The 25,804-nt window shown below is 47.4% G+C and overlaps 1 protein-coding gene across 1 annotated transcript in view; it reads right to left on the bottom strand.

Moving 5' to 3' along the window:
- LOC123747860 (G-protein coupled receptor dmsr-1) overlaps window positions 1-25,804 on the bottom strand; it is a 73,087-nt gene that overhangs the window by 38,053 nt on the left and 9,230 nt on the right. The window lies entirely within an intron of this gene.

Raw genomic sequence — 25,804 nt, 5'->3', positions numbered from 1 at the left:
CCTGAGAAGGCTTACTTTCCATTTATATATATTATATATGCCATGCTATCCCTGCTGAAGGAACGATGGACACCAGGAGCGACCGTGGGAACGGTGATTAAATATGTCCAGAAGTTCAAAGAACGTCTCACTCGAGCGAAGGGACTGGCTAGGAAACTCCTGAAGAAGGCGCAACGTAAGATGTCGGAGTGGTACGACAGGAGAGCTGCGCAGAGAGATTTTCAGGCCGGATCCAAAGTAATGGTTGTGCTGCCAGGTAAAGGAAGAGCGACCAAGACGCGGTTCAAGAGACCATACCGAGTGCTGCGACGGTTGGGTCCAGTGTCGTACGAGATTGGGAAGCCGGATGGACCCCGGAAGAAACAGGTGTGTCGCATGGACCGCCTGAGACCTTTCTTCACTGTGGAAGGAAGAGCCGCCAAGCAGGACGGAACGAATACCCGAGAAACCCAGCGGAAGACGGGTCTGAGTGTACCGGGGGACCGAGAACTCCCGGAGGAGGAAAGTAAGTGGTCCAGGGCGGACGGCACCAGTCTCACTCGCACTGAGAGTCTGACAAGGATCAAGGTCAAGCACATCAAGGGGAAGGACGACGTAGTAGCGGATGCTCTATCCCGCATCCACTAACCAGACATGACTCTTATTTTAAGGGGAGGGGTATGTGACGGAGTTCCCCCCCCTTATAATTCTCCCATGCCTGCAGTAAGAGTCATGTCTACTTTTCCCAAGCGTTCTCTACGTTGCAGGCTACAATTTGATATATGGGAGAGAGTGAAGTGTTCTCGGAGAGCCGAGAAATTTGTGAAATAGTAATGTTTTGGCCTGTGGTTTAGGCCCTTTAGGGAGCCAAGATGGCGCTGGCCTCTCTGATCTCCCGCCAAAACCGTGTGACGTCAGTGGCACCGGATTGGTCACCGACAGCAGTGTGGCACCGGGAGCCAATGAAAACTTCCCGTAGCGAAAGTGACGTCACGAAGGAAGGGGGTCCGGCCAGCGCGCCGGGCTGGCGCCATCAGTCATACACGACACGTCATAGAGGTCGGACGTGCGACGAGTGGTCCTATCTGTCGGACAGCTGTTTTCCCACTACCGTGGATTTACGCGTCATCGGAAGTTCGCCAGTACTCTGAGAAGTCTTCCCTAGTTCATGTGTTGAACCAGAAGAGGGAATTGACGGTTATTTGAGCAACAAGTGCTCCAGTCAGGTACTGTGCCAGTAGCAGTGAAGCCGTGCAGTGACGTAGGTTGACGTCTGTGGCAATTCACCAGTTCGTGACAGCGTAGTGGCTGACAGAGCCACTGGGTAGCTGAGGAAGAGAGGACTATTTGGGGAAGCCGAACGACTGTAGCTGAGACGTAGGCGACAGCCGTTGCTGGGAGAAGACGACGGCCAGGAGACCGACTCCAACCTTCAAGAAGTCAAGGAGGAGGACGGACCTGCAGTGAGGAGGCACGGAGACGACGCGCTAAACGGTGGGACGACGAGAGGCTCTGGTAGGACACGACGACGTGTAGTGTGGGGGCGTTCCCGACACGAGGACCAGGAGCTGCATCTCGACTCTCATCGGAGGATAGGGTGAAGTAGGTGGTACTAGTTCCCTCCCCATTCCCCTTTAGTTAGCTATATTATTTGGCTATATTATCTAGCCTGAAGATTTTATATGTCGTGAGCAAGTCTCACCTATGTCACGGTAAAGCACCAGTGTGCTAGACAGTACTATCAAGAGTACTTGTAATATTCATGTTGATTATTGGTGTGTACAGGCACCAGGAACCAGTGATAAATTTACTGTGTTGTGTATATCTTTCTATAGATTTTGATATGAACATATAGTGGTAAATTATATATAATATTATGCCAGTATTTGGAGGTTAGGCTATGTGCCCAGAAACTATTTATTTTCCATGTATTGATGATTGATTTATATACCATATATATGTCTATGTTCATTCAGTGAATAATCATTTGTGAGTACAGTGAATTATTGCGTTATCGCCAACGAGAGAAAGTACTGAAAACTCCAGTGTTAATATTTCATAATATATTGTTGGATAAATAACAGTGTAAGACCATTACAGTGAATCAGTGTAGAATTGATTGTAGAAAAGACTGTTTGAGCCTGAGTACAGTGTAACTAAGTACTTCGGTTTATTTGTGCCAATATCGAGTGTGCGAGTTTCTAGTAATATTGGAGAATTTAACGAAACAGCGAATCTAGAAAACAAGCAAAGTTCGCGCGGAGTGGCCACGCGATCAGCTGGGTTTTGACACTTGATGAGGAGGGGAGAGTGTTGCCCTCTTGCGGTCGCATAATATCCGTGGGAATTACCGGCCGAGTCAGGATCAGTTGATTTATCGATTATTGTGTGGCCTTGTGACATCTTTCATACATTTTAAGTAAAATACAAAACTATCTTAGTGTTTTTATCATCCCCTCCATTGATCTTGTGGCTATATGATACTGGTAAACATAGAGTGATAACAACAAGTACCTGCCTGATTCCTGATCTTTGAGTGTGACCTTGCCAAGGCTACCACTGAATACACCAGTCCACTGAGGGTGTTACTGGCCACCTTAAACACCAGTTGGCGATCTTGTGTTTAACCGTAGAGCCCTATTGTTGGGGAGGGCACACGACAGTCGAGGTGAACGAGTCGTGTTCTCACTCTTTCTTAATAAGAGGCCGTTAAGATTGACTGGGAGACTCTCCTGGCGTGCAGTGGCGCCGTGAGGATCGAGGGAAGACCCGCAGGGCTACGGTGAGTTACCTTGAGCATAACTATTGCTCACCCCAGAGTAAGGGTAGAGAATAATAGAGAGGTGGAAACCCCCAACAATATATATATATATATATATATATATATATATATATATATATATATATATATAATATTTATTTTTCATTATTAGCTCCTAGGGAACGTCATGGAATTACCTGTAACACTCAAGTGGTGAGAGCCGAGAGCCCGGCTATCTAGAGGTTATACGGCTATCTTGCTCAGTTGAGGTTATCTTGAGTTATCTTGAGATGATTTATCAGTTATCAGCTGAGGATAACAGTTGGCTAACTCCTCGGGAAGACGTGAGAAAAGGGATTCAAGATATCGGTTCCACGTGAAGAACCATCCACAAGATATTAGTTCCACGTGAAGAACCATCCACAAGATATTAGTTCCACGTGAAGAACCATCCACAAGATATTAGTTCCACGTGAAGAACCATCCACAAGATATTAGTTCCACGTGAAGAACCATCCATAAGATATTAGTTCCACGTGAAGAACCATCCACAAGATATTAGTTCCACGTGAAGAACCATCCACAAGATATTAGTTCCACGTGAAGAACCATCCATAAGATATTAGTTCCACGTGAAGAACCATCCACAAGATATTAGTTCCACGTGAAGAACCATCCACAAGATATTAGTTCCACGTGAAGAACCATCCACAAGATATTAGTTCCACGTGAAGAAACGACGAACCATCCACAAGATATCGTCTCCTGGGCATGAATAAGAAAGACCTTACACTTGCTATCGGCTCCTGACGATGATAACAAGGCTCTGATGAAGTGAGGCCAAATAGAGAGGTAAGGGCCAGATTATAACTTGGTCAGTGGTCAAGAACCAGTCAGAATACATAGAACCAGGGGCCAGATTCACGAAGCAGTTACGCAAGCACTTATCCCATCTTTCCTCAATCTTTGGCGGCTTTGTTTACAATTATTAAACAGTTAATGAGCTCCGAAGCACCAGGAGGCTGTTTATAACAATAACAACAGTTGATTGGCAAGTTTTCATGCTTGTAAAGTGTTTAATAAATGTAACCAAAGCCGTCAAATATTGAGAAAAGATGTACACGTTCGTAAGTACTTGCGTAACTGCTTCGTGAATCAAGCCCCTGAACTCAACCCCCCCCCCCCCCCCGCAAGCACAAATAGGTGAGTACGTGTTTTAAGTATATGTTTACACTGAGAAGAGACTGTGCGCCGCTGTGATTGGTTGGAAGCGTTGCACGGCGTAAACAATCACTCATAAATACTTTACTCACTAGAAAATAAGCACAGTCGACGTTAGCGTCAACATGACAACGTTGCCAAATATAAAATAGAACCGTGGCAAAAGGGAAATGTGTGGCGCGTGGCGCCGCCGTCAATGGCAGACTTGTTCCCTGCTCAGCTCTGCTGTAAAAGTCTGCTCAGGCTGCACGCCCACACATATCAGTTTGTATATTATCCGGGTAGCACTTGTTTACACTCTACGTGGCTACACCTGTCACTTTACAGGTTGTTGGGGACAGTCCTGTCACTCCAGGGTGATGCGGGCTACACCTGTCACTACAGGGTGATGGGGCTACACCTGTCACTCCAGGGTGATGGGGCTACACCTGTCACTACAGGCTCTTGGGGGACACTCCTGTCACTCCAGGGTGATGGGGCTACACCTGTCACTCCAGGGTGATGGGGCTACACCTGTCACTCCAGGGTGATGGGGCTACACCTGTCACTACAGGCTCTTGGGGGACACTCCTGTCACTCCAGGGTGATGGGGCTACACCTGTCACTCCAGGGTGATGGGGCTACACCTGTCACTCCAGGGTGATGGGGCTACACCTGTCACTACAGGGTGATGGGGCTACACCTGTCACTCCAGGGTGATGGGGCTACACCTGTCACTCCAGGGTGATGGGGCTACACCTGTCACTACAGGCTCTTGGGGGACACTCCTGTCACTCCAGGGTGATGGGGCTACACCTGTCACTACAGGGTGATGGGGCTACACCTGTCACTCCAGGGTGATGGGGCTACACCTGTCACTCCAGGGTGATGGGGCTACACCTGTCACTCCAGGGTGATGGGGCTACACCTGTCACTCCAGGGTGATACGGCTACACCTGTCACTCCAGGGTGATGGGGCTACACCTGTCACTCCAGGGTGATGGGGCTACACCTGTCACTCCAGGGTGATGGGGCTACACCTGTCACTCCAGGGTGATGGGGCTACACCTGTCACTCCAGGGTGATGGGGCTACACCTGTCACTCTACAGGCTGCTGGGGACACCTGTCACTCCAGGGTGATGGGGCTACACCTGTCACAATAGGCTACTGAGGCTACTTCTGCCACTACAGGCTGCTGCAGCTTGTAAGATAAGTTGTAAATAAGAGCAAGAAATCAATTACCATCACAATAAACGTGACTGTTTTGATTAGCTTCTTGTCACTATCTTGCAACTATAACCTGCAACGTGTGTGTCTCTCTCTCTCTCTCTCTCTCTCTCTCTCTCTCTCTCTCTCTCTCTCTCTCTCTCTCTCTCTCTCTCTCTCTCTCTCTCTCTCTCTCTCTCTCTCTCTCTCTCTCTCTCTCTCTCTCTCGCTCAACCAACAAGGCCAAATATTGGTGCCTGATGATTTATATATGATGCTATTGTGTGGCTTTGTGCTGGATAATGACCTCCTGCTATTTTTGAGTTGCAGTCACCTCCTGCAATTGACAAGATGACATTTTTACGTTGCCCTTTTTTATTGGTCATTGTTACCATTAGAAGCAATAAGCCACTTGTCTTTGTGGTAATGTTGGCGTCTTTATCTTCCATCTTTTTCTTCTTTGAGAGAGAGAGTTTTATCAGTCTGTGCTTTTGTTACAAGATGTGGATGGGAACAGGTCAGGTGTTCTCGCTAGCAGGACCTCGTGGGCAGTTAGATCCACGAGGTCATGTCCCTTATTGATCCTGGAGGGTGGTCACTGGCTTGAACACTGTGTTGACCTCTGATAGTGTGGTCAGAAAGTCTTCTATCTGTCCTACAGGGTTCTAGGGAAGATTCAGTCATCTCAGACATGTTTACGTGTCTCTGAGGACTCGTAAGTCAGCCATCCCTGTCGTAAGGTCGTCCGGTGGCCTCGTAAGTCAGCCATCCCTGTCGTAAGGTCGTCCGGTGGCCTCGTAAGTCAGCCATCCCTGTCGTAAGGTCGTCCGGTGGCCTCGTAAGTCAGCCATCCCTGTCGTAAGGTCGTCCGGTGGCCTCGTAAGTCAGCCATCCCTGTCGTAAGGTCGTCCGGTGGCCTCGTAAGTCAGCCATCCCTGTCGTAAGGTCGTCCAGGTGACAAACAGCTGGTCCTGGACCTCATCCTCGACATTTACTGTGAAGTATTACCTTGAAGAGAAGGGGGATTGGGAGAAAGGGATAGGAAAAGAGGAAGGAAAGAAGACTGGGAGGGAAGAAGGACGCATAGAACAAGGGAAGAACACAGATAAAGAGAGACGAAGACAAATGTGTCGGAACATCTTCAGAGGAATAGGTGAAGATTGTAGGATAGAATATTACAGCTGCTGGTGCCTCTTGTATGATGGTGCCTCTTGTATGTTGGTGCCTCTTGTATGATGGTGCCTCTTGTATGATGGTGCCTCTTGTATGTTGGTGCCTCTTGTATGGTGGTGCCTCTTGTATGATGGTGCCTCTTGTATGTTGGTGCCTCTTGTATGTTGGTGCCTCTTGTATGGTGGTGCCTCTTGTATGGTGGTGCCTCTTGTATGATGGTGCCTCTTGTATGATGGTGCCTCTTGTATGTTGGTGCCTCTTGTATGGTGGTGCCTCTTGTATGATGGTGCCTCTTGTATGATGGTGCCTCTTGTATGATGGTGCCTCTTGTATGTTGGTGCCTCTTGTATGATGGTGCCTCTTGTATGATGGTGCCTCTTGTATGATGGTGCCTCTTGTATGTTGATGTCTCTTGTATGGTGGTGCCTCTTGTATGGTGGTGCCTCTTGTATGTTGGTGCCTCTTGTATGTTGGTGCCTCTTGTATGTTGGTGCCTCTTGTATGTTGGTGCCTCTTGTATGATGGTGCCTCTTGTATGGTGGTGCCTCTTGTATGTTGGTGCCTCTTGTATGTTGGTGCCTCTTGTATGTTGGTACCTCTTGTATGTTGGTGCCTCTTGTATGTTGGTGCCTCTTGTATGATGGTGCCTCTTGTATGGTGGTGCCTCTTGTATGATGGTGCCTCTTGTATGATGGTGCCTCTTGTATGTTGGTGCCTCTTGTATGATGGTGCCTCTTGTATGTTGGTGCCTCTTGCATGTTGGTGCCTCTTGTATGTTGGTGCCTCTTGTATGTTGGTGCCTCTTGTATGTTGGTGCCTCTTGTATGTTGGTGCCTCTTGTATGTTGGTACCTCTTGTATGTTGGTGTCTCTTGTATGTTGGTGTCTCTTGTATGTTGGTGCCTCTTGTATGATGGTGCCTCTTGTATGATGGTGTCTCTTGTATGTTGGTGCCTCTTGTATGTTGGTGCCTCTTGTATGTTGGTGCCTCTTGTATGTTGGTACCTCTTGTATGTTGGTGTCTCTTGTATGTTGGTGTCTCTTGTATGTTGGTGCCTCTTGTATGATGGTGCCTCTTGTATGTTGGTGCCTCTTGTATGTTGGTGCCTCTTGTATGTTGGTGCCTCTTGTATGTTGGTGCCTCTTGTATGTTGGTACCTCTTGTATGTTGGTGTCTCTTGTATGTTGGTGCCTCTTGTATGATGGTGCCTCTTGTATGATGGTGTCTCTTGTATGTTGGTGCCTCTTGTATGTTGGTGCCTCTTGTATGTTGGTGCCTCTTGTATGTTGGTGCCTCTTGTATGTTGGTACCTCTTGTATGTTGGTGTCTCTTGTATGTTGGTGCCTCTTGTATGATGGTGCCTCTTGTATGATGGTGTCTCTTGTATGTTGGTGCCTCTTGTATGTTGGTGCCTCTTGTATGTTGGTGCCTCTTGTATGTTGGTGTCTCTTGTATGTTGGTGCCTCTTGTATGATGGTACCTCTTGTATGTTGGTGTCTCTTGTATGTTGGTGCCTCTTGTATGATGGTGCCTCTTGTATGTTGGTGCCTCTTGTATGTTGGTGTCTCTTGTATGGTGGTGCCTCTTGTATGTTGGTGTCTCTTGTATGTTGGTGCCTCTTGTATGTTGGTACCTCTTGTATGTTGGTGCCTCTTGTATGGTGGTGCCTCTTGTATGTTGGTGTCTCTTGTATGTTGGTGCCTCTTGTATGTTGGTACCTCTTGTATGTTGGTGCCTCTTGTATGGTGGTGCCTCTTGTATGGTGGTGCCTCTTGTATGTTGGTGTCTCTTGTATGTTGGTGCCTCTTGTATGTTGGTACCTCTTGTATGTTGGTGCCTCTTGTATGGTGGTGCCTCTTGTATGGTGGTGCCTCTTGTATGGTGGTGCCTCTTGTATGATGGTGCCTCTTGTATGTTGGTGCCTCTTGTATGTTGGTGCCTCTTGTATGTTGGTGCCTCTTGTATGATGGTGCCTCTTGTATGGTGGTGCCTCTTGTATGGTGGTGCCTCTTGTATGTTGGTGCCTCTTGTATGGTGGTGCCTCTTGTATGATGGTGCCTCTTGTATGTTGGTGCCTCTTGTATGTTGGTGCCTCTTGTATGTTGGTGCCTCTTGTATGATGGTGCCTCTTGTATGGTGGTGCCTCTTGTATGTCGGTGTCTCTTGTATGGTGGTGCCTCTTGTATGTTGGTGCCTCTTGTATGTTGGTGCCTCTTGTATGGTGGTGCCTCTTGTATGGTGGTGCCTCTTGTATGATGGTGCCTCTTGTATGATGGTGCCTCTTGTATGTTGGTGCCTCTTGTATGTCGGTGTCTCTTGTATGGTGGTGCCTCTTGTATGTTGGTGCCTCTTGTATGTTGGTGCCTCTTGTATGGTGGTGCCTCTTGTATGGTGGTGCCTCTTGTATGATGGTGCCTCTTGTATGTTGGTGCCTCTTGTATGTTGGTGCCTCTTGTATGTTGGTGCCTCTTGTATGTTGGTGCCTCTTGTATGGTGGTGCCTCTTGTATGGTGGTGCCTCTTGTATGTTGGTGCCTCTTGTATGTTGGTGCCTCTTGTATGTTGGTGCCTCTTGTATGTTGGTGCCTCTTGTATGATGGTGCCTCTTGTATGTTGGTGCCTCTTGTATGTTGGTGCCTCTTGTATGATGGTGCCTCTTGTATGTTGGTACCTCTTGTATGTTGGTGCCTCTTGTATGATGGTGCCTCTTGTATGGTGGTGCCTCTTGTATGTTGGTGCCTCTTGTATGTTGGTGCCTCTTGTATGATGGTGCCTCTTGTATGATGGTGCCTCTTGTATGTTGGTGCCTCTTGTATGTTGGTGCCTCTTGTATGTTGGTGCCTCTTGTATGTTGGTGCCTCTTGTATGTTGGTGCCTCTTGTATGATGGTGTCTCTTGTATGATGGTGTCTCTTGTATGATGGTTTATGTATATATATATATATATATATATATATATATATATATATATATATATATATATATATATATATATATATATATATATATATATATATATTAGTATATTTTGGTAGCAGTCTTTCCTGTAGACATATATTATTAAATATGACCGAAAAAGTAAGATTAATAATTCTAACACGAATTTTCTCAATCTTTCGTACATTATGCTTCACTGTTGGAGGTAAATCAAAAATCACTTCTCCAAAATTCATTTTTATTTCTAGTCTGACGCGACACGGGCGCGTTTCGTAAAACTTATTACATTTTCAAAGACTTCACAAATACACAACTGATTAGAACTTGCGTTTCCCTGATTTTATATCTACATTTGAGTGAGGTGGGAAGGGTGATGTGGCATTACATTTGAGTGAGGTGGGAAGGATGATGTGGCATTAACACAAGACAGAACACTAGAGGATATTAATAGGGTATTAAAAGTATCAACACAAGACAGAACACGAAACAATGGGTATTGAATAGAAGTGTTTGTAGAAAGCCTATTGGTCCATATTTCTTGATGCTTCTATATTGGAGCGGAGTCTTGAGGTGGGTAGAATATAGTTGTGCAATAATTGGCTGTTGATTGCTGGTGTTGACTTCTTGATGTGTAGTGCCTCGCAAACGTCAAGCCGCCTGCTGTCGCTGTATCTATCGATGATTTCTGTGTTGTTTACTAGGATTTCTCTGGCGATGGTTTGGTTATGGGAAGAGATTATATGTTCCTTAATGGAGCCCTGTTGTTTATGCATCGTTAAACGCCTAGAAAGAGATGTTGTTGTCTTGCCTATATACTGGGTTTTTTGGAGCTTACAGTCCCCAAGTGGGCATTTGAAGGCATAGACGACGTTAGTCTCTTTTAAAGCGTTCTGTTTCGTGTCTGGAGAGTTTCTCATGAGTAGGCTGGCCGTTTTTCTGGTTTTATAGTAAATCGTCAGTTGTATCCTCTGATTTTTGTCTGTAGGGATAACGTTTCTATTAACAATATCTTTCAGGACCCTTTCCTCTGTTTTATGAGCTGTGGAAAAGAAGTTCCTGTAAAATAGTCTAATAGGGGGTATAGGTGTTGTGTTAGTTGTCTCTTCGGAGGTTGCATGGCTTTTCACTTTCCTTCTTATGATGTCTTCGATGAATCCATTGGAGAAGCCGTTATTGACTAGAACCTGCCTTACCCTACAGAGTTCTTCGTCGACTTGCTTCCATTCTGAGCTGTGGCTGAGAGCACGGTCGACGTATGCGTTAACAACACTCCTCTTGTACCTGTCAGGGCAGTCGCTGTTGGCATTTAGGCACATTCCTATGTTTGTTTCCTTTGTGTAGACTGCAGTGTGGAAACCTCCGCCCTTTTCCATGACTGTTACATCTAGAAAAGGCAGCTTCCCATCCTTTTCCGTCTCGTAAGTGAAACGCAGCACGGAACTCTGCTCAAATGCCTCCTTCAGCTCCTGCAGATGTCTGACATCAGGTACCTGTGTAAAAATGTCGTCAACATACCTGCAGTATATGGCCGGTTTCAAGTTCATGTCGACTAAGACTTTTTGCTCGATGGTACCCATGTAGATTGAGAAAAGATTGAGAAAATTCGTGTTAGAATTATTAATCTTACTTTTTCGGTCATATTTAATAATATATATATATATATATATATATATATATATATATATATATATATATATATATATATATATATATATATATATATATATATATATATAAGAATGGGGGTGGTAGGAGAAGATAATATTAGTGTTCAGTGAGAAACCACAAGGTCTCCTCTGAATACATTTTATTTTCTTCTCCGAGGCTATGGGTCCCCACATTGGCACCAGAGGTGGTACCCTCACAAACTTTTATATATATATATATATATATATATATATATATATATATATATATATATATATATATATATATATATATATATATATATATATGTCGTACCTAGTAGCCAGAACGCACTTCTCAGCCTACTATTCAAGGCCCGATTTGCCTAACAAGCCAAGTTTTCATGAATTAATATATTTTCTCTAAAGTTTTTCTTATGAAATGATAAAGCTACCCATTTCATTATGTATGCGGTCAATTATTTTTATTGGAGTTAAAATTAACGTAGATATATGATCGAACCTAACCAACCCTACCTAACCTAACCTAACCTATCTTTATAGGTTAGGTTAGGTTAGGTAGCCGAAAAAATTAGGTTAGGTTAGGTTAGGTAGGTTAGGTAGTCGAAAAACAATTAATTCATGAAAACTTGGCTTATTAGGCAAATTAGGCCTTGCATAGTAGGCTGAGAAGTGCGTTCTGGCTACTAGGTACGACATATATATATAAACTGGCACGAGTTTTGAGTTAGTTGAAGTCAGATCGATAATCATATGAGCTGGAGTGATGTCGAGGCGGGATGGTCCCAGAATATATTGATGTCAAATGCTGAGGAGGATGTGGATATCTGTGACATCGTAGAATTAGCTGATAAATTTGTTCTGTTTCTAATTGTCTCAGCATCTTAATATATCAATATATGTCTTACCTCTCAAATGATTAACCTCACTTTGTATTTAATACAAAATATAGCCTTTTTAATTTTTAGCTAAATGTTCACTCTGTGGCTAAAATGTTAGTGTGATTTAGACTGTTGCAGACCTCAGTAATCCTGCAAGTATTGCGGTGATTCGTATAAGTTATTACGAATTACCTTTATGATTCTGATGATAACAATGTCTTCGTGTTATGGTGTTATTGTGACTTTGCTGATTAATTAATGTCCCTGTAATTTTTTGTTACGTTTCCCAGTTATAAATGGCCAGACATTTATGAACAAAGCCTTTGACTTGATTGATTTATTGCAGTGATTCACATATGTCTATATTTGGTGTCTATATTTATATAAGGGAATATCTGCATGCCTGTGTGATTGTTAACGCTTTACAAAGGTTAGGGGTCAGATGCTTTAGATTATTAGAATGACTCCAGATTATTAGAATGACTCCAGATTATTAGAATGACTCCAGATTATTAGAATGACTCCAGATTATTAGAATGACTCCAGATTATTAGAACAAAATTGTGTGCACTGATAATTAGATCCTAATTTCAGAGGTTGGTTTCTCCGCATTTGGTCCTTTATGTGTTTCGGTGCTGAGTTCATGTCGCAAGGTCAGATGTGAGTATAGTCGTCCTCCACAGTCGTCCTCCACAGTCGTCCTCCACAGTCGTCCTCCACAGTCGTCCTCCACAGTCGTCCTCCAGAGTCGTCCTCCACAGTCATCCTCCACAGTCGTCCTCCACAGTCGTCCTCCACAGTCGTCCTCCAGAGTCATCCTCCACAGTCGTCCTCCACAGTCGTCGTCCACAGTCGTCCTCCAGAGTCGTCCTCCAGAGTCATCCTCCACAGTCGTCCTCCACAGTCATCCTCCACAGTCGTCCTCCACAGTCGTCCTCCAGAGTCATCCTCCACAGTCGTCCTCCACAGTCGTCCTCCACAGTCGTCCTCCAGAGTCATCCTCCACAGTCGTCCTCCACAGTCGTCCTCCACAGTCGTCCTCCACAGTCGTCCTCCAGAGTCATCCTCCACAGTCGTCCTCCACAGTCGTCCTCCACAGTCGTCCTCCAAAGTCGTCCTCCACAGTCGTCCTCCACAGTTGTCCTCCACAGTCGTCCTCCACTCTAGCCGCCGCCAGTTTCCTCATCACGGACGTTGTTTATGGAGCAGACTTGGAGTGCTTACTGTGTGTGTGTTGTAATTAGTGAGGCGCGGAGCCTGAGTACACTCTCGGCGGGGTTTTATAATTAGCAGAAAAGGCAAGAACTGTTGTTTGTTCCCTGAGTTACAACCCAACCACTTGGGCTGGACGGTAGAGCGATGGTCTCTCTTCATGCAGGTCTGCGTTCAATCCCCGACCGTCCAAGTCGGTCGGGGCACCATTCCTTTCCCTCCGTCCTATCCCAAATCTTTATCCTGACACTCCTTCCCAGTGTTAAATAGTCGTAATGGCTTGATGCTTTCCCCTGATAATTCCCTCCCTCCTTGAGTTACAGGTATATTTAGCGTCACGTGTTTGGCGTTGTGTCACGTGTTTTCTGTTTGTCTCTTCTTGTGTTCTCACGGGTGTTTAGTCTTTATATATCGTGTTCTCTCCCAGTCTGTATACCGCTTATATCTTATATTAAAATTTATATATCATGTTTCATGCCTTTTGTGGTAATGTGTTGTTTTAGATTTTGTCACTCTCGGTACTCACCTAGTTGTGCTTGCGGGGGTTGAGCTCTGGCTCTTTGGTCCCACCTCTCAACTGTCAATCAACTGGTGTACAGATTCCTGAGCCTACTGGGCTCTATCATACCTACATTTGAAACTGTGTATGGAGTCAGCCTCCACCACATCACTTCCTAGTGCATTCCATTTATTAACTACTCTGACACTGAAAAAATTCTTTCTAACGTCTCTGTGGCTCATCTGGGTACTAAGTTTCCACCTGTGTCCCCTTGTTCGTGTCCCACCCGTGCTGAAGAGTTTGTCTTTGTCCACCCTGTCAATTCCCCTGAGAATTTTGTAGGTGGTTATCATGTCTCCCCTTACTCTTCTGTTTTCCAGCGACGTGAGGTTCAGCTCCTTTAGCCTTTCCTCGTAGCTCATACCTCTGAATTGTGAGTGTACTCACCTAGTTGTACTTGCGGGGGTTGAGCTTTAGCTCTTTGGTCCCGCCTCTCAACCGTCAATCAACGTAGTAAATCAGATGTAGTGTGTGTGTGTGTGCGTGTGTGTGTGTGTGTGTGTGTGTGTGTGTACTCACCTAGTTGTGTTTGCGGGGGTTGAGCTCTGGCTCTTTGGTCCCGCCTCTCAACCGTCAATCAACAGGTGTACAGATTCCTGAGCCTATCGGGCTCTGTCATATCTACACTTGAAACTGTGTATGGAGTCAGCCTCCACCACATCACCCCCTAATGCATTCCATTTGTCAACCACTCTGACACTAAAAAAGTTCTTTCTAATATCTCTGTGGCTCAGAGATAGCTGTGGCTGTGTGTGTGTGTGTGTGTGTGTGTGTGTGTGTGTGTGTGTGTGTGTGTGTGTGTGTGTTTGTGTGTCACACACACCCAGGAAGCAGCCCATAACAGCTGTTTAAGTTCAGGTACCTATTTACTGCTTGGTGAACAGGAGCATCAGAGTGAAAAAAGTCTGCCCATTTGTTTCCGCCATCGCCGGGGATCGATCCCCGGTCCCTAGGATTACGAATCCCGAGGTATTCGAATCAGCCACCAGGCCCCCGTGTGTGTGTGTGAACAAATAAAAAATATACTTTCGTAATAATTTTAACATCAATTGATTAATAGTGCATTGTTAATTATTATTAGAAGAAACTAAAGAGTACGGATGAGTCAGTGTCCACAACAAACCCTGAAACGAGTGAATTGTTTACGAATAAACAAAATAGCAAATTGGAGGTAAATTATAGTAATTATAAATTATAATTATAAATTGGAGGTAGCAATACAAACTGAAAGTAGTACAGTACAGTATAGTACAATAGTCTACGTCGTATATATGTATGTAGTCAAGCGTCGAATACATACATATAATCAATGTCAAATATACACACACACACATATAGTCAATCCTCGAATCAATCCCCATATTTTTTTTACCAAATCCGTCTGGCGAATTCTTGGATTCCTTGTCCAGACTTGGCTTCCCAATATGAAGGTCAGGTGAGCATTATTAAAAACAAATATGTCACAGCTTTAACCAAAAAACTACACGATCAAAGCCTCCAATTCACCGGGGTGGCAGGAGGCCGTGTGGCACTGTGCTCTGAGTTGATTGGTTGGTGATAGGCACTCAACAAACCCAGTGCCACCAGTCTCCCCTAAAACACATATTTATTTCCTAATACACGATGTCTGAGGCCTAATAGAGTACATATACTATACTAGGCCTAGGAATATTTAGGTATGTGTTTTAGCTTCATTTATTTTATTAGAATTCCTTACTAGTCAGGATACTTCTGTTTAAAAGGTCTCGAATGTACGAATTCGTGCAAGAACAATGTACGAATTCGTGACTATTGACGACTGTCACAATAGGTACTGTCTAAACAAGAGGACGGGTTGTATACACATTACTTGATTCCTAATTTTGCTTCGTAAAAGCCTTCCATATACGTGTTGCCAATTAACGAATGGGTTACATTAACCACATAATAATTATCAGGACACCGGAAGAACACTTCATACCTTCGTTAGTTCATTAATGAACGGCAACTTAAGGACCTGTTTCTGTATTGAATTGAAACATTTATCACTTATGTTTAATTAGGAAGTCTTCATTTGAAATGGGGCAGTTTAGACACCTGTTGGTCTTTTTAGGAACCGGTTGGGCAGTATATCTCCTTCTAGCGATTCCGGCAACTATTTGGGTACTATATTTTCCCGGAGGCTGTTTCCAGAACATTATTTCCCTGGTGGCTGATTAAGGAACTAAATGGGTAGCATATCCCTCTAATGACACTTTTCGAAACCCTTTGGGCAGTGTATCTTCCGTCTGTCTGTTTCCGGAACTAATTAAGTAACGTATTCCCCTGGCAGCCGTTTTTAGAACTTTATTCCCTGTCATTCCGAGTAGACGGTCTCGCTTCATGCTGGTCAGCGTTCAATCCCCGCTCGTCCAAATGGTTGGGCACCATTCCTTCCCCCCGTCCCATCCCTAATCATTATCCTGACCCTATTCCAAATGCTATATAGTCGTAACCCGCCAAACACACACCGAAACTACGACGTTGGTACAACGTTCAAACAACTTTTAACACCCCCTAACCAGTTATAACAACCAATATAGCAAGTTGTAACAACGTTCTAATACGTCATAAATACGTTTAGCCAAGATGTAACAACTTTATTACAAGTTGTAACAAGCTGAAAATAGGGACTGTTACGGTTTGTGTTTCCTGGGAAAGGCTTGGCGCTTTCTCTTGATAATTCTTCCCCTTCCCTTCCGAGAGCCTCCTTGTATCTTATCTCTCTGTTCGTACTTCTTTAATTACCTTTTCCTACGTGGTTCCTGCATCCCTCATCTTTAAGGCTTGCCTAATGTATCTTCCTTAATATGTAGAGATTTTGTCAAAGGTCATCTAACTCCTGGAGCCTCTACCACTCGTACTCACCTAGTTGTACTTGCGGGGGTTGAGCTCTGGCTCTTTCGGCCAGAACTCAACCAGAGCTTTCGCCTTTCAGACCCCTATAGGGAGGCCTGACAGGCGAGACACGGGAAGACAGGACTAGTGGTCGTCTTCTATGTAGGCTGAATTCTGTTTACACTTAGCAATAATGTGTAAACAGGATTGCTCTAAGCTAACGGTTTCACCTCTGCTTAAACACGAAGTAACTGCAACGTTTATCAACGTTGCTCCGTTGTTAAAAACGTTGTCGGGACGGGAAAACATAGTAAAGAAGCATATATCACGGGCTCACCATAGCCCGTGCTACTTGGAACTTTTTGTTCTAGGTAGCGAGTCTTTAACAACAACAACAAGAAAACTTATGTTGTTTGCTATCATTGACTGATGGTGTAAACAGGATGAATATGTGTTTCCTTGATGAATCCTGTGAGGTGAGTCGTGTCGCCAGGATAGTGAGGCTCAAGTCACAATGAACGCTGTGAATCACCATGCAGTGACTTCCACATCCGTCACTCAGTGCCCAGCCTCATGGTCTGACCCGTCACTCAATGCCCAGCCTCATGGTCCGACCCGTCACTCAATGCCCAGCCTCATGGCCCGACCCGTCACTCAGTGCCCAGCCTCATGGTCTGACCCGTCACTCAATGCCCAGCCTCATGGTCCGACCCGTCACTCAATGCCCAGCCTCATGGCCCGACCCGTCACTCAATGCCCAGCCTCATGGCCCGACCCGTCACTCAGTGCCCAGCCTCATGGTCCGACCCGTCACTCAATGCCCAGCCTCATGGCCCGACCCGTCACTCAGTGCCCAGCCTCATGGTCCGACCCGTCACTCAGTGCCCAGCCTCATGGTCCGACCCGTCACTCAGTGCCCAGCCTCATGGCCCGACCCGTCACTCAGTGCCCAGCCTCATGGTCCGACCCGTCACTCAGTGCCCAGCCTCATGGTCCGACCCGTCACTCAGTGCCCAGCCTCATGGTCCGACCCGTCACTCAGTGCCCAGCCTCATGGTCCGACCCGTCACTCAGTGCCCAGCCTCATGGCCCGACCCGTCACTCAGTGCCCAGCCTCATGGTCCGACCCGTCACTCAGTGCCCAGCCTCATGGTCCGACCCGTCACTCAGTGCCCAGCCTCATGGCCCGACCCGTCACTCAATGCCCAGCCTCGTGGTCCGACCCGTCACTCAATGCCCAGCCTCATGGCCCGACCCGTCACTCAGTGCCCAGCCTCATGGCCCGACCCGTCACTCAGTGCCCAGCCTTGTGGTCCGACCCGTCACTCAATGCCCAGCCTCATGGCCCGACCCGTTACTCAGTGCCCAGCCTCGTGGTCCGACCCGTTACTCAGTGCCCAGCCTCGTGGTCCGACCCGTCACTCAATGCCCAGCCTCATGGCCCGACCCGTCACTCAGTGCCCAGCCTCATGGTCCGACCCGTCACTCAGTGCCCAGCCTCGTGGTCCGACCCGTTACTCAGTGCCCAGCCTCGTGGTCCGACCCGTCACTCAATGCCCAGCCTCGTGGTCCGACCCGTCACTCAATGCCCAGCCTCATGGCCCGACCCGTCACTCAGTGCCCAGCCTCATGGTCCGACCCGTCACTCAGTGCCCAGCCTCGTGGTCCGACCCGTTACTCAGTGCCCAGCCTCGTGGTCCGACCCGTCACTCAATGCCCAGCCTCATGGTCCGACCCGTCACTCAATGCCCAGCCTCATGGTCCGACCCGTCACTCAGTGCCCAGCCTCATGGTCCGACCCGTCACTCAGTGCCCAGCCTCATTGCCCGACCCGTCACTCAGTGCCCTGCCTCGTGGTCTGACCCGTCACTCAATGCCCAGCCTTATGGTCCGACCCGTCACTCAATGCCCAGCCTCGTGGTCCGACCCGTCACTCAATGCCCAGCCTCATGGTCCGACCCGTCACTCAATGCCCAGCCTCATGGTCCGACCCGTCACTCAATACCCAGCCTCATGGTCCGACCCGTCACTCAATGCCCAGCCTCATGGTCCGACCCGTCACTCAATACCCAGCCTCATGGTCCGACCCGTTACTCAATACCCAGCCTCGTGGTCAGTCCCGTTACTCAATACCCAGCCTCGTGGTCAGACCCGTTACTCAGTGCCCAACCTCGTGGTCAGACCCGTTACTCAGTGCCCAACCTCGTGGTCAGACCCGTTACTCAGTGCCCAGCCTCATGGTCCGACCCGTCACTCAGTGCCCAACCTCATGGTCTGAGATGAGAGCTTTAACGGTAGTTACAAGGATCAAAACAACAGGAGTGTGAAGAACTACTCAAACGACCCCAAAAACTCCTTAGAATTACGTAAATAAGATATTAAATATATATAATTTGTACAGAATTAGTTACACGGAATATAATGCTCGCCAGCAACCTGTATTTGACTCACAAATACGCTCTAGTTAATGTCATTGTGTCCGAGGTTTGTCAAAGCATTTGGGGTGTTTTTAAGTGTATTTTCAACATTATTTTCTTTTTATTAAATCTGAGTGTATTTTGATTACTTTCGAGAGATTGGCTAATTATTTGTATTGCTTTCTAGAGATTCGCAAAGTACTTTAATTGTTTTTTAGTGTTTTGATGTGTTTTTGAGTATTTTTGTGTGTGTATTAAGAGTCTTTTGAGGTTTTGAGTGTATTTGAATGTTTATTATGTTTTTATTTAGATTTTGAGTGATTTTAAGTGTATTTTTAAGTGCTTTTTAGTGTATTTTCAGTGTTTTTGAGTGAGTTTGGGTGTATTTATATTTAAATGTATTTTAAGTATTTCATTTTTTTTAGTATTTAAATGTATTTTGAGTGTTTAATGTTTTTAGTGCATTTTGAGTGCATGTTCTGTGTTTTAATGTATTCTGAGTATTTTTTAATGTTTGAGTGCATTTTGTTTATGTGTATTTGAATGTTTTAAAGTTATTAGTGATTAGTTATTTAACTATTAGTATTTTAATTAAATTGCTATAAAATGGCTTAGGAAATAAATAAATATTGGTAATTTTAGTTATCTTATCACTTACCTCACCAGGTCTTCATCAAACATTCTTGCAGAAGTGAGGATGAGTAAGTTGCATGTGTTTGTCAGGTATTGCAAGAGTGCACAGCAATAGGTGAATATAATTAAACAATTTAAGGGTGAAATGTAATGTTAGGCCCCATCTGTGTTCACCTGATTCGAGTAGACAGTTGTTGGGTGTTAATTACCAGTGGCATCGTTGATGAGCTGTGAGGTAGTTGTATTGTGCCACGTGGGGGCTCCAGCTCTTGGCCCCCAAACTGATATGTATACATGCACTCACCTAGTTGTACTCACCTAGTTGTGTTTGCGGGGGTTGAGCTTTGGCTCGTTGGTCCCGCCTCTCAACCGTCAATCAACTGGTGTACAGATTCCTGAGCCTACTGGGCTCCATCATATCTACATTTGAAACTGTGTATGGCGTCTGCCTCCATACACACGTGTATGTGTACATGCGTGTATGCGTATGTATTCTGGAGCGGAAAATATGAGAAAGTTTAGTTCATCAATTGCGATTGAAACTTGCATGATGCCTGGGGCAGGTAGGAGACCATTAATAACTTGCCCGTGACTTAACAGCTTTATTGATCATTAACGGGAGGCCTCCTGCGGCTCCCTCAGTTTATTGACCCCAACTTATTTATGTAGCGTCTATCTGTCTGTCTGTCTGTCTGTACTGTACTGTACTGTGTGTACTGCTTCCCGAGCCTCGACCCCCACAACTCAGCATCCTAGGACGCGGTGCGGGATAAGTCGCTGAATATTCATCACGTTGGCCTCCAGGGCTTGTAAGACGCCTCCTCCCCCTCCTCCTCGACCTCTTCCTCTTCCTCTTCCTCTTCCTCCTCCTCCTCCTCCTCCTCCTCCTCCTCCTCCTCCTCCTGCCAGAGTTGACAGGAACTTATATATGAAGCATTGTCTGATATTGTATAGGAGTTTGAGGGTATTAGGAGAGAAAGAGGGTGATATATTGGGGGATCGGGAGGGAGGAGGGGGGATTCTAAATCCCCGCGGGGGGGGGGGGGGGTTAGAGCATGGAATAACCGTCCGGGGGAGTATCATAGTCTAGCACACACACGCGCAGGGGTCCAAGAGCTAGAGCTCAATCCTGCAGACACACATAGTTGAGTAAACACACACGGGGGGGGGGGGGGGCTCGTGGCCGAGTGAATAGCGTTTGAGGTTCGTAGTCCTATGGGCCCGGATTAGATTCCCTGTCGAGGCAGAAACAAATGGGGCAGGTTCACCTGATGCCCCTGTTCACCTAGCAGTAAATATTGACCTGGGAGAGTAGCTCTCACCCTGTAACCACACGTAGGTAACCACACACCAATAATGGTAAGCATTTGTGCAAAATGTGTCGAAAACCACTTGTCCATACTAACTAGCAGCGCGGGTCTAGGAGGGGTAGTGTGTGTTAATTATGCACTCACAGCAATATGTAGCTACGTATATACTCCCTCCACCCCCCCCCCCCTTCACTACCACCTCCACCCCCCCTCCACCACCACCCACGCTCCACAACTCCCATACCTATCTGTATTCTTATATTCTACACCCCTCCTCGCCTCGTAGCCTGGTGGATAGCGCACAGGACTCGTGATTCTGTGGCGCGGGTTCGATTCCCGCACGAGGCAGAAACAAATGGGCAAAGTTTCTTCACAAAGTTTTCACCCTAAATGCCCCTGTTACCTAGCAGTAAATAGGTACCTGGGTGTTAGTCAGCTGTCACGGGCTGCTTCCTGGGGGTGGAGGCCTGGTCGAGGACCGGGCCGCGGGGACATTAAAGCCCCGAAATCATCTCAAGATAACCTCAAGAAGAAGATGCTCATCCCCCACCACCACCACCACCACTACCACCACCTCCGACTACCCACCACCACCAGCCACCACTACCACCACCACCAGCCACCACTACCACCACCACCGACTACCCACCACCACCACCACCACTACCACCACCACCACCACCACCACCACCACCAGCCACCACTACCACCACCTCCGACTACCCACCACCACCACCACCACTACCACCACCACTACCACCACCACCACCACCACCAGCCACCACTACCACCACCTCCGACTACCCACCACCACCACCACCAGCCACCACTACCACCACCTCCGACTACCCACCACCACCACCACCAGCCACCACTACCACCACCACCAGCCACCACTACCACCACCACCGACTACCCACCACCACCACCACCACTACCAACACCACTACCACCACCACCGACTACCCACCACCACCACCACCACTACCACCACCACTACCACCACCACCGACTACCCACCACCACCACCACCACTACCACCACCACTACCACCACCACCACCACCACCACCGACTACCCACCACCACCACCACCACCACCACCCACCACTTCCACCACCACCACCACTACCACCACCACCACCACCGACTACCCACCACCACCACCACCACCACCCACCACTACCACCACCACCACCACCACCACCCACCACTACCACCACCACCACCACCACCCACCACTACCACCACCACCACCACCACCACCACCCACCACTACCACCACCACCACCACCACCACCACCAGCCACCACTACCACCACCTCCGACTACCCACCACCACCACCACCACCACCACCACCACTACCACCACCACTACCACCACCACCGACTACCCACCACCACCACCACAACCACTACCACCACCACCGACTACCCACCACCACCACCACCACCACCACTACCACCACCACTACCACCACCACCGACTACCCACCACCACCACCACCAGCCACCACTACCACCACCACCGACTACCCACCACCACCACCACCACCACCAGCCACCACTACCACCACCACCACCACCACCAGCCACCACTACCACCACCACCGACTACCCACCACCACCACCACCACCACCACCAGCCACCACTACCACCACCACCACCACCAGCCACCACTACCACCACCACCGACTACCCACCACCACCACCACCACCAGCCACCACTACCACCACCACCGACTACCCACCACTACCACCACCACCACCACCACCACCACCAGCCACCACTACCACCACCACCGACTACCCACCACCACCACCACCACCACCGACTACCCACCACCACCACCACCACCACCAGCCACCACTACCACCACCACCACCACCAGCCACCACTACCACCACCACCGACTACCCACCACCACCACCACCACCACCAGCCACCACTACCACCACCACCGACTACCCACCACTACCACCACCACCACCACCACCAGCCACCACTACCACCACCACCGACTACCCACCACCACCACCACCACCACCGACTACCCACCACCACCACCACCACCACCAGCCACCACTACCACCACCACCACCACCAGCCACCACTACCACCACCACCGACTACCCACCACCACCACCACCACTACCAGCCACCACTACCACCACCACCGACTACCCACCACTACCACCACCACCACCACCACCAGCCACCACTACCACCACCACCGACTTCCCACCACCACCACCACCACCACCGACTACCCACCACCACCACCACCACCACCAGCCACCACTACCACCACCACCACCACCAGCCACCACTACCACCACCACCGACTACCCACCACCACCACCACCACCACCAGCCACCAGTACCACCACCACCGACTACCCACCACGACCAGCACCACCCACCACGACCAGCACCACCCACCACTACCACCACCACCGACTACCCACCACCACCACCACCACCACCAGCCACCAGTACCACCACCACCGACTACCCACCACGACCAGCACCACCCACCACGACCAGCACCACCCACCACTACCATCACCCCCCCCCTCCTACCACCCCCCCCCCACCCCCCACATAAGAGGGGGACAGTCATGGTGAAAGACTAATAATAGACAAACAACTCTGAATAACCCTCAAAGCTCTTGATAACTGTTGTAGGTGATTAGAGTCAATAATAACTACAGTGAATAATAACTACAGTGAATATATATATATTATAACGAATATATAATTGATAGTGAATAATAAATTATTGGTGAATAAACTTTTCTTGTTACCAAAAAATCCATTTATGTTCATTTACAAATTGGTTACCCACTTACCTATTAGTCACCTATTTGTTGCCTATTTGTAATTGGCGGGAAGAAGCCCCCTGGTCTTGGCTCTCACTATCTGCACCAGTCGCTTCCTAGTCTCTTAGATCTCATATAAAATGTAAATAATTTTTAACCGGAAGAGCGAGTTTATTGAGCAGCGCCACTCATCCTGTGAGTGAATATACCGTCATAGTGACAGTATTGTGCAGCGTCACTCATCCTGTGAGTGAATATACCGTCATAGTGACAGTATTGTGCAGCGTCACTCATCCTGTGAGTGAATATACCGTCATAGTGACAGTATTGTGCAGCGTCACTCATCCTGTGAGTGAATATACCGTCATAGAGACAGTATTGTGCAGCGTCACTCATCCTGTGAGTGAATATACCGTCATAGTGACAGTATTGTGCAGCGTCACTCATCCTGTGAGTGAATATACCGTCATAGTGACAGTATTGTGCAGCGTCACTCATCCTGTGAGTGAATATACCGTCATAGTGACAGTATTGTGCAGCGTCACTCATCCTGTGAGTGAATATACCGCCAGAACAGCCTGTACAACACTCCCTTATAGGACGAGAAAATCCCGCTGGATTGTTCATCCTGTCACTTGTACCCAGACGCAGCTGGGACTGGCTTAATTACCTGTCACGAGTGAACAGATTGTCAAGCCAAGAGATTAACATTTACCCCCCCCACCCTGCCCCCTGCCCCCCCCCACCCCACCCCACCCTGCCCCCTTCCTCAAAGTTATATATTCTTGCGGGTACAAAGTTGGCGACATCTTAAAGCACTTGGGGAGTTTCGTGTTGGTAAATGTAATTTAAACAGCTCGTAGACAGGTCTAGATGTAGATGTAGATGCTGTAGACAGATAGTAGATGATGTAGATGATGTAGACGGATGTACATTTAGACAGCTCGGAAAGTGAGGAACATTTCAGGAGATGAATAGTTATGGTTATTGCCGGTAGATGTCTCTGGCGGCCTAATGAATGCATTTAAACGAGTCAGGGTACTGAGGTGAACCGCAGTACCCTTTCATCTGTGATGGGAAGTATACCATATATGTGATACCATACGTCAGGGTGCGAGCAGCCGCGTCTAACAGCCTGGTTGATCAGTCCAGCAACCAGGAGGCCTGGTCGACGACCGGGCCGCGGGGACACTAAGCCCCGGAAGCACCTCAAGGTAAGTGCACGTCAGCTGGACTTTTGTACAAAAGTCATCTTTATAATATTACAAAAGGGAAATGTAGCGTCGCGAATGATATTTCTGGTTGATGCACGCAGCTAAACATCAAACGATAGTGCCGTGTTATATATATGTTAGTGAATATTATTCATTTATACGTGAAGTGTGCTCAGTCACATATGAGTGGGGGGGGGGGGGGGGGTCTACGGGCGTCTACACCCACCACTCTCACATATACTTGTAACACGGGTTAGGGTTCTCTCTCTACTTAACTTCCTTCTTAGCCCTCTCTACCCGTATTCTTACTTTTTATTCTCTACCAAGGGACTCAAAACTTTTACCAAAGCCGACTCCACACCACGTGGTCCTAAGACGATTGACCGACTTAGGATTCTACAACCAGTATGGCGTGACCTAGGCCTTGAGCAAAACCCTAGAGTCGCCTCTACGCTGCCACCACCAGACCAGTAACACAGCAATGATCGAGGTCTGGATCGATCATGCGAATTAATCAACCTTGGGGCTTGATCCCCATTATAACCGATGACCGTGGAAACTTAAGAGTGTGAAATTAATTACACGGGAATGATTCGATGTTAAAATCGGCGCCCAATCCAACTCTGCCTCGTGTGGACCACGTGACCAGGACAAGTATACACATAACCAAATGGAAACAATAAAAATGCAAATTATTAACTTAATTAATTTATTAAAAGAAAAACTAAAACAAAATCTAAATATGTTCACTCCCTGTCACTTTAACACTCCCTACTTGACCTGAATGACAATGAAGACTATTCTATACATAACAATAGCAACTATACCTCTATGTTTTACCAGCTAAAGATGTTGGGCTGGTCTTGGGGAGAGGTAAGATGGTTGACCTCTTATCCCAGTTGCTCTGGAGTCCACACTGATCTCTTCCTTGTCTGGTCTACCCCAGACTAGAACATTGTATCCTTCCGCCTAGTCAAAGTTCTACCCAGTTACTAGCA

This window comes from Procambarus clarkii, chromosome 10, assembly GCF_040958095.1.
Source record: "Procambarus clarkii isolate CNS0578487 chromosome 10, FALCON_Pclarkii_2.0, whole genome shotgun sequence".
NCBI classification, from domain to species: domain Eukaryota; kingdom Metazoa; phylum Arthropoda; class Malacostraca; order Decapoda; family Cambaridae; genus Procambarus; species Procambarus clarkii.
This window is presented reverse-complemented; position numbering and strand designations above follow the sequence as displayed.